The following is a 10647-nucleotide window of genomic DNA, read 5'->3' on the forward strand; positions in this document are numbered from 1 at the left end:
AAAAAAATACGGAGCTATACTTCTGTTTTATTTAATGTATGTTCTATTTAATCTAAATAAACATGCAAAGGGTCTGTGGCATTTGAGTGAAGGCAAACACAAGTGACAGGTTGGGGGATGGGAGAAAGAACATGCTGGGTATTTTTTAAATATAAACCTGCTTTCCAATCCTTTCTTGGGAATGTTTACTTTTGTATTAACACCACAAATTATTTCAACTGCACTGTAAATATTTCTATTAATTTCCTAGTTTAGTATAAATTTCTTCAGTATTCTAAATACAGAAAAAAAGGAAATGTCTTTAAGCGATCAACAAGATGCAGAGAATTCTGCTGAATGTTGGAAAGGATCCCGTTCAGTACTGACTACACTCCACTACAACAGCCCAGTAACAACTTGCTCTTCAGCCTAGTTATAGCAGACTCCCTGAAAATACTACAGACTCTGCACTAACGTACAATTGATGTGCATATCAACAAAGGTGCATTTTCTGCACTGGGAAGCATGAGAATTAAGAGCTGCTGAATTCAGCTGGATTGATATTAGTGGAGAATAGAAAGTCGATCTGAAAATAGTTAAATGAAAACTGAATGCTCAGTACAAACTTTCCTTAACTAGAAAAGAAAAATATATTACTTTTCAACTGTACAAGTGACTTTATTTTTTGTCTTTTCCAGTAGAAAACTCCCACCATTCACTGAAGCACTTCTCTTTTAAGAAACAGAGTCCTTAAAAGGAGAAATGGCTCTTGCCCAAGAGCAAGATGGATATCTATCCAGCCCCTGCACCTGCATCTCTTCAGATCAGTGGTTGGAAAAAATGGGTACTGCAGGTTTCCTTATCATCTCTTTAACTTTTCTCTTCATTTACCTTTGTATTTCATACCACAAGGCTGAATTACACTTTGATAATATGCCATCAACCAAGGGACTGAATTAAAACCCAGCTGTGGGTTTTAATCTTTTGATTCACAGTGTTCTGAAAAAATATTTTTAAAAGAACCCATCAAGTGGTCAGTAACTTTGGGAGAAATTTCACGCTTTTATTGCTCCATACCACAGATTTGCACGTCTGCGCTCTTTTAACAAGCAGCTGAAATGGCTGAGCTCATCCCCATCACTTCTTACTGTGTTAGCATGAGCCCCACTGGCACAGCCTCAGCTTATTTCTCCTTTCTCTACTTGATACAAGCTTTAAGCCTGGAATGTAGCCATCTGGGTACATTTCATAACAGATTTGATTTCTATAGCTTGCTTAAAGAGTCAGAATGACACAGACCATACAAAGCAGACTATCACATGGGCATAAAGAACTCTGCTTTTCTGTGGGATTTTCACCAATTTTGGTACTTTTGCTCATTTTTAGTGAGAAGTCTTCAGGCAAACCTTTCTGTTTCTCCCTAATTCACAGATGAAGACAGCAATATTGTATTGATCATCCAGATTAAGAAGGCAGTTTTCTAACCTTGCATTGAAGTTAGACTAAATACTGGAAGGAGTAATGAAGAGTGTGTTAAACAGAGCAGACTTAAGGTGGGAGCTTTACGTGGCACAAATCTGCTGTGCATACTGATGCCCAAGAAAAGCCACAGCAGCCATCAAGCACATTACAGGTACCTTGCGGAAGAGAACTATGGCTAAAAGAAATCTAATCAGGGCAGGAGGCAATGTCACCACACCAGCAGAGGTGCAAATATCTCCTCTTTTTCCTGGTTGGTGTCATCACAAGTTTTGTTCATCTTATCAGAGACAGATGCTTCACATCACAAAAGAGCATTACCACCTCAGAAAGAAATTCCAAATCAGGATAAATATATTTAAACACTACTGGCACCAAATTCATTTTTCACATAGGGAGTCAAGAACTGACTGGTTCATAGGGCTGGTGCTACTTCAGCATACCTAAACCCCATCAAAGAACCAAAAATCACTTGGTGCTTCACAGAGAATGTGCATTACTTCTGAAGACAGAGTAGAACCCCACCCAGCTCCTGCTATTTAGCCTTTGCTCAAGAACCGACTTGCCACAAAATTTCGCTGGATTGCAGTTCAAGAACCAGACAGTCTTTCAGCAAACCCCTTTTCTCCTTCCAGAACCACAGCATACCTATCCTTCATACTTCTTTTTTTTAAAAAAGAAGGGATTTCAAAGCCAGATGTTCTGCAATGAAAAACGAACTGTTGGTAATGCTGAGAAGATACATTATTGGTTGCATAAGACAAGGTTGATATTGCGCTAAAAATACACTTGAGTAATGAGCATTATCCACCAGCAGTATCCCACCTAAGGCACAAGACAAGTGCAAAGTATGGGACCACAGATGGGGAGCTGGAGTAGGTCAGTTCCCTTCCCCTCATGCCAAAAGACTGGTTCTCTCCAGAGAAACCACAGCTGGAGCCACAGTGAGCCCCATGCTGTCACCTTCCTGTCCTGCTAGGTAGTTTGAGCAAGAGGACAAGAAAGCCTCAACTTCTTGGTTGCTATAGCAAATGTTTCAGGAGAGGACTTGTGGGACCTGGACAGGCTATGGTCATATGACAGCAGTTCTGATGGAATAGCTGGGGCACGTCCTATAACATCTGTTTTGGCTTGATGTTTTTACATGACACAAGCTGTAGAAGAGAGCTGCTATCTGATCAAACACTAAGCCAACTGGTACTGAATTACATAAACCAGCTTTTCTTGTTTTTTACTTTTAAATGGATATGCAAGGAAAAATAAAGTGGGATTTATTTTATCATACTACAGCTGTTAACAAGGCGATGTCTACAGAATATAGGCTGAGCTTCCTGTCAGACTTGGCCACTGTTTAATAACATACCTTACTCCTGCCTCCCAGTCATGCTTCACAAAATTCTCCTATAAGAAAAATGATTTTTCCAGCTTGCCACAAGGCTTAACGAGAGTGCTCTGAGGATAAGGGCTTGTGTGCAGCTAGATGCCCTGACAAAACTCTTCCCCATTAATGCCAGGATGTGGCTACCTGTACATCTTCTGGAGCTGTGTGCAGAATTTATAGGGTGATGTTCTGTGCTACATGCCCTCTGCTGCAGCACTTGGTGAGACCAGAACGGCATGTCCCTGCATGGAGACAGCATATTCCTGCATACAGTATGGCACCCACCTGATGCTCCACCCAGTGCTCCGTACCTGAACAAATTCCTGGTGGTTTCAAACCCCAGGCTCTGCTATTCTTGTGCATTTTTCTGTTCCAGAACATTTTGGAAAAAAAAGTGAGCGTGCAAAGTGCATCACTAAGGAAGTGCAACTCTCCTGCAAGTATCTGGGAGCCTCCTTTTTCAGCTGATGTAGTAAGGTCATTCACATCTCCTTCACTTCAGCTCATATTGTTAAATAATTGTCTAATTAATAAAGTCATACCTAATTACCTGTCTACTACTAAATATCAAAGCTAAGACACAACACAAACATTAATTAGACTTTTTGTATTCTCAAACATTCTCAGTCTTTTTTGGGGGAGATCTTTAAACTGAAGGAAGTGGAAGCATGCACTGTAGTGGATACAGAGAACAAGAGAGAGGGGTTTGCAGGCTTAGTGTGGGAGAATCCCCTCCATTTCCCTAATAGCAACAGTCTTCACATTGCAAGTGTGACTTCACTGATGAAGAATGCCTGAAGCAGCAAGGAAATGAGCTACAGCCAAGCTTTATCGTTTTATGTATCTGAACCACTGATGAGTGTAAACTGCAGGGGTTGATCCAGGTTATAGTCCAGGTGTGTATCTACTGAAAAGTGAAAATACAGTTATCTGCGTAGAGTTTGAATGTGTTTGGGAATACTTTATATTTTATGAAAGAACCTTCACATTAATTTCCTTTTTTTCTTCTTGTTTTTTTTCTGGACTGCTGGCCTAAAGAGTTTCATCATTTTACCATAAGCATCAAAAGTTCCCTTGCTGGAACTATACTTAAGAAAATTTTTGGCTTTCCTCACCCCCATTGCATCAGTGCAAAGACACTTGAGAAGGTAACAAAAATTACTTTTGCCATTTGGAATGCTGGACTAAAAAGTCACAGACAACCTGAAGAAAATATCAGATCCAATTAGTCTAGTGGTGAAATCTTAGGGTGGCAAGCTGAGCTTTAGGTTCTGTGGGGCTCTCCTTGATTAGAAAGTGCTAAAAGGAAAACTGAGTTAATCCAAAGCTCATCCATTTATCCCTGTTTTCCAATAAAAGCATGCATTTAGTGTGCTGCCAGATGTTTGCAGGCAACAAACTCAAGGCCAGAGACTAAAATCATTACAACAGAATATTTTTACAGAAAAATCAACATAATAATTAAAGAAAAGCATTTTCCAGGCTGTGATTGGAATATTTTTCTCTGCTCTTGTACATAGAATCTGTTCTCTTTTGTCTGGGTATGAGATTAAGCTCCTAAGGGTAGCAATATGTGTCAGCTGAGCGATCCATGAAGGAGCAGACCTGCATGTGCTTTAGGAAGGAAATGAATCTTAGGAGTTTTTGTAATATAGTCTGCCCTCCTCCCGCAGATTTCTTTCCTCATCTTTTAGAAGGACTGTACAAAACACCTTGTCTACTTATATCTGCAAAGAGGAGTGAAATGATATCATGTAGTTGTATCTATAATGACTCTGTAATAGAGAGTATATTAGGGGTGGGGATGAAGGAAGAGAACAAAACCCCAAATCACCAGACAGACTTAACATCACAGGAGAATCATGGTGAAGGGAAAAGTAACGGAAAGAGCAAGAAGCAATATAAGAACAGTGAATATTTCCTTTTCATTTGTTGCTTATTATTTTTATTTATGTGTAAACTGACTCCATCTATTTATTTTTAATTTAGCCCCTGAAGGTAAAATATGGGGCAAAGTTTAATACTGAGTCTCATGGGAAATTTGCAAATTCGATGTTGTCTCAATATATTGTTCCAAAAAGAGGCAGGAAGTACAATCCAAATAGCATAATGGTGCTGTGTGACAGGCAATATGCATTTGTAAAGACATACAGGTTGAGAATGAGATGACAACAGAACTTAGAGCAAAACAAATGTAATCCAACATAAAACACCAAAACACAACTGTGCAGTGTAAAGTCTAATTCCAGTGTGGCTGCAAGCATTATCATGACTTTCCCACAGGTACTACTGCCATAAACTTTCAAGGTAACCACAGAGCACTTGTAACATCTTGAGAAAGTCTCAGACCAAGATTAATATATTTTAGAGAAAAGAACTCACTTCAAATTAAACGCTGTGGAAGGGGAAATCTGTAACTGCCCTTTGACAACTCTGAAAAATAATGTCCTAATCTCATATGCTATTAAAATGGCCAAATGCTACTTCTTTAAAGAAGTGCCATCAAAGCTACCTTTGCCCACACACTTGGCTGAAATGGGCATAACCATTGTTCAAACAAAGGCAACCATTTATTCTCCACTTCAAGGATTCCATGCAAGAGTCTGTTTTACAGTGGTAATCTCTGGGTACAAGCTCTCTTGGTTAAAGATTTAAATCTGACTTCTTAATGACTGCACAGAGATTGACTGAAACCTTGTGTGGATAAAATAGTCCCACTGTGTTATTTGGAAAACAGCCCTAATATGGAATTTGGAGGCTATGAACTTGCTTTAGATGCATGTCTTGTCCACAAGTTACTTACTGCTGTTAGAGCATCTCCTTTTAAACAAAACAGAAAATTATCACTTATATTTTCCCCACACTCCTTGGGACTAAACCACACCACATTGCTGTGGTGCTCTAATCTTGGATTATAATGATATGGCACAAAATAATTTATTGCCCAGGGATGCTCTGTGCAAGGTACCCAGCTCTGAAAAAGGGCTCAATAAAGGAAGTTTTCATCACTCTGTTCATAATAAAAACACTTGGAAGAAGCAGAGAAATAGAATAGAAAACACATGCGCAACACAGATGTTGTAGGAAAAATGTTTGTTACTAATGCAATGGTGAAATTGGTCAAGACAACCACATCTGTTCTTATGTACAGTTCTCATAAACACAAACAAGGCCACAAGCAAAGCCAAGGATTAAGCAGAGTAGACGAAAGACAAGATGCCTTCGGCCCTTTATCAGTGCGAGCCAGCATAGCATGTCCTCCCAGACTTCATGAGAGGCAGGGGTGCCAATATATTCATCTGCAGAGCAGTGCCCCTCCTATTCTGAGCATAAAGGAGTGAGATGTCCTCCAAACAGCTCAGCACTGGCCCCTGGGAAAGCTGTTCCCTTATCTAACTGCATCCATCTGCTTTGGGACGCAGACAAACACTACTGCAAACTTTTCTGGGAAAACAGAGATATTATTAAAAAGAAACAAAACAAAACCAGAAAACCCATAAATCAGATGTCTTTTCATTTGATTCCTCAACCCCTCAGGTATTAGAAAAACTTAAGTCAGTATAGTTATAAACTGTATTTTTGGAAACAAAAAATTTAAGCATGCCTAAATTGAAAACAGACAAGCACCACCCACCCTATGTAGAAACACTTCCAAAGCATTCCTTCTCAACTCTTCATCTAGAAATAAATACTATACTTTTACTATATATAGGCAATCAATTTTTAGTAGAAATTATTGCTTTTAATAAGGTGTCAAAGTCACTGGCAGTTTCTACAAAACAAAACAAGTTTCGTCCAGTGAGATTTATATGTATCCACAAAAATATAAATATGAAAAACCAACATTCTTTGTGTTTTTTATGAACAATCGTTGGATGGAGATAGTTAAGAGAGAAACACAAGGTAGAAAATAAAGTTAAAAAAATCTTTTAATACACAGTGCTTATAATGGAAATGTATGTAATAAGGTGGTATGCTGTAATGGAGAAGTGGGAAAAATATAAATGGAGGAAGTAGAATTATCAGAGAATTATTTTTCCTCTAACCTTAATTCACAAAAGAAGGAAAGAAAAAAGGTTCTTAAAGGAAGCTCAGAGGTAAAAGCCAATATACAAAAACTCAATAAAAATGAGTTTCATGTACACAACAAATTTCTATTAGGATTGATTACAGAACACTATGAAATGCCGAGTTGTCATTTTCTTTACATCCCCATGACTTCTCACTGTGCCCTTGAACTGCATTGTTAGTTGCATACAGTGTACTGTTATGTGAAATGAACAACGATCATTCATGCCCAACCTCCGTATGTAGATTAAAAAAAAAAATACACTGGTAAGTGGGCTATTAAAAGTAGATGCAGTTTATTGATCTCCCCTTAAAGCAATCTGCAGTTAAATAACACTGTTTTCTCAGTGGGTTAGATTAAAAATTTCTAATATTTATCTTGTTGGCAAGGACAGAACACATCAACGCATTACAGCTTAGCCCTGGGAGCTCATTTGAACAGCACAGAACAGCACATGTACTAACATGTCAACACTTTAAAAGACAATAATTAGCAAAAGAAATAAATATTTTGAAATGCAATTACATTTCTAAGTGATTCCCTATACTATCCACTCTTCAGTGTGTACTCTTCAAGACAAGTAATTATGGAAAATGCTTTCACTGCAAAATGGCCGGAGATTTAGTAGCACGTTTCATCAAGACAAAAGTGTCTTTATCTATGATACTTTATTTGATTATCTCAAAGAGAGAAAAAGCACATACTGGAGGGAAAGACAGCTACACAGGAATGGGGTGGGGGATAGAGCAAGAGACATCTTCATCTAATCAAAGAGCACTTGAATCAGAAAATGACCAGTCCCTTACAGTACCCTTGTTCAGGTCAGGTTCTCTTGGAAGAACTGATATGCCTTCCTCCCTTACAGGTTTCCTGTTACGCATCTTTTTCCAAATCCATTCACAAAATGCAGGAGCATTGCATTTTGCCTAATTAGGTGAGAAAACCACACAAACTGTGCTGCATCAGTCAGTGTTTGTTGAAGAAATACAGACATGCCAGATCAAGTCTCACCCAATGGCTCAGAACCTACCCTCCCTCACCAGGAATGACTTTGGGAACACACCTTTTCCCTTCTACAAACAGCCAGTCTCCAAATCATGCTTCCCAGAAAGTCAAACAGTCATTGCTATTAGTCATAGCAATCAGCTAAGAGTGTGTGAGAGGAGGGTTTACTTTCGGTTTGGAAGAAGGCTAAACATAATAAACCCTATCTCTAATGACTGTGATCATCATCTAATCCAGACACTGACTGGATCATGAGGACACTAATAATGCCATCATGGCATTATGTCACCAGAAGCACTGATGTGTCAGAGAGCTAAGATGACATTAGTCCCATCCTAGCAGACACTTACCTTCCTGTACCATAAACCTCTATCAGCACTGAGTGTCCAAGCACCTACCACTGTGCATTGAGGTCTTTTTGCGCCACGGCATGCAACAGTGTTGTCTGCCACAACACAATGCCACTCTGATCTGGACCTGCATTCCTCTGCTGGCCCAGTCTGGAAGCTTGTGAGTGCCATCTTTCTCTCCTACTAGTTGTCTGCAATATTTGAAATTATTTCTAATTCAGGTAAACAATATTGTCAGAAATTCTGTGGTGGATCCATCAAGTGGATTTAGTAGTGTGAGGAAATAGCTTTGAAAATCCTACCTCACGTGTACCTATGGGGAAGTACAGCTTTCAAACTAGAAGATCCAAATACTACAACTGTAATACCAATACAAATCGGCCCTTATTTATGTAACGCTTTGTATTTTGTTATCAAAGAATGCAGCAGACAGCAGTGTTGGAATGCCTTGAACAATCTAAATTTTGGTGAACTTGAGATTAACTGATCAGCCGCAATAGGAACCAATATCTGAATGCTCTCAATAAACACAGACCACTGCTCTTTATAACAGCTTCTGGGAACACATTTTAGAAAAACAAGAGCTTATCTCATAAAAACCTAAGGAGACAACAGGAACAAAAGAAATCCCTCATCTCCATAATCTGGAAAAAATAGCATCTACATCTACAAGCAGTGTTTATCTGACACTTGCCATTGTGGAGTTGAGTGGAGGGCAAGTACAGCAGTAGATCTATGTCGAAGCAATGAAGATTCATTTCAACTTTTGCAAAGAGGCCTTTTTATCACACAGAGATCATGCGTGCCTAAGAACCCTTCCTGTGACAAACTAGCTGGCATGTACTCAAGATTGGAATCGGAACACAGAATAACAACAAAACCTTTGCAGCTGCCTTGACATCATACATTTGGATTGCAGAAATCATCGGTAACATTCTCCTACCACCATTATATAAACCACTCACTTCTGGCGGTGATGACCAAGAGGCACCATGGCTTCATGGTCTTGAACTCCAGTTCTCTGTTCTGGTTTTTGAGAGCCCAAGAGTACCTAAGCTAACTGTTAAAACACACAGTTGCATAACTATCTTGTCTGCGAGATCAGATTCTTCTATCATATTCATCACGCAAACAAACATCAGTTACATATAGCGCCACCACAATAGAACAGGTAAACAGTTTGTGAACTTTGAGAGCTTAAAGGGAAAAAGATAAAGCTTTTGAAAAATGCATCAGCAGAGTTATGTTCAGCATGCCCTAAACCCCCACGAAATATCCATCTGACCTTAACAGAGTTTCAAGTCTTATTTTTTAAAGGGCTTCTGAAGCTTTATCACATGCCTTAAATAAAAAAAAGTTGCTACTGAGATAAAGAATATGCTGTAAGTTTATTATTCCCTTATATTAAAGTAAAAATACTCACTAATACACTAGAGACGTCTCATTTACAAAGTTTTGGGCCTGATCCCTCAAATCATACCCATACGTATAAATTTGCTATCTTCAAATCAGTGTGAGCTGAGACTATTCAATGCCTCTCCAGGAAAACCTTACGAATAGATGTATTTTGCACTTTTAAATGTTCTTACAGTATTTAAAGACAGGATACTGACAATTAAATAGACATGTAATAGTCAATTACGCTCAATTATTATACTACTGAAAGAGAAGCTAATTTTACCATGAAAATTTGGTGTTCACTGAATAAAATTTTAGCACAGATGCTTTAGTTCTGTTTAAATCCACAGAATTTCCACAGTATTTGCATCATCAGTTATTATTGCAGTTAATTGTATCAATCTGCGATTCACCAAATCTTTACAGGCAAAATGGAGAGTCTACTTCCAATTCAGAGAAGATTTTTACGGATTCCAGTGTCTTCTAGCAAAATCCTTGTGTAAAAATACAACAGAAAGAAGAGTTTATTGTTACAAAGTAGTGCAAGTTATTTTCCATAACCAACTAAATGTACCTTAAAATTCTCAAAATGGTAGATATCAAAGAGAACACATCTGAATCAGTGCTGATGATTTTCAGAGGCATTTACTGAATTTTGCAAACAAGATGCTGGCAATTGGAAAAGTAGAAACATAATCCCTATTTTCAAAAAGAGAAAAAAAGAAGATACAGGGAACTACAGGCCAGTCAGTCTCAGCTCTGTGACTAGCAAGATCATGGAGCAGATCCTCTTGAAGGCCCTACTAAGGCATATGGAAAATTAAGATGAGGTGATTGGAGGATTGGCTGACACGCCTGAAGGCTGTGCTGCCATTCAGCGAGACCTGGACAGGCTGGGGGGCTGGGCAGTAAGAAACCGGATGAGGTTCAACAAAAGCAAGTGTAGAGTCTTACACCTAGGGAGGAATAATTGCATGCACCAATAC

The 10647-nt window shown here is 38.8% G+C and overlaps 1 protein-coding gene across 2 annotated transcripts in view; it reads right to left on the reverse strand.

Annotated features, from left to right (window-relative positions):
- EGFR (epidermal growth factor receptor) overlaps window positions 1-10647 on the reverse strand; it is a 153002-nt gene that overhangs the window by 106701 nt on the left and 35654 nt on the right. The gene's annotated exons all lie outside the window — the stretch shown is intronic.

This window comes from Meleagris gallopavo, chromosome 6 (genome assembly GCF_000146605.3).
Source record: "Meleagris gallopavo isolate NT-WF06-2002-E0010 breed Aviagen turkey brand Nicholas breeding stock chromosome 6, Turkey_5.1, whole genome shotgun sequence".
Classification (NCBI taxonomy): Eukaryota; Metazoa; Chordata; class Aves; order Galliformes; family Phasianidae; genus Meleagris; species Meleagris gallopavo.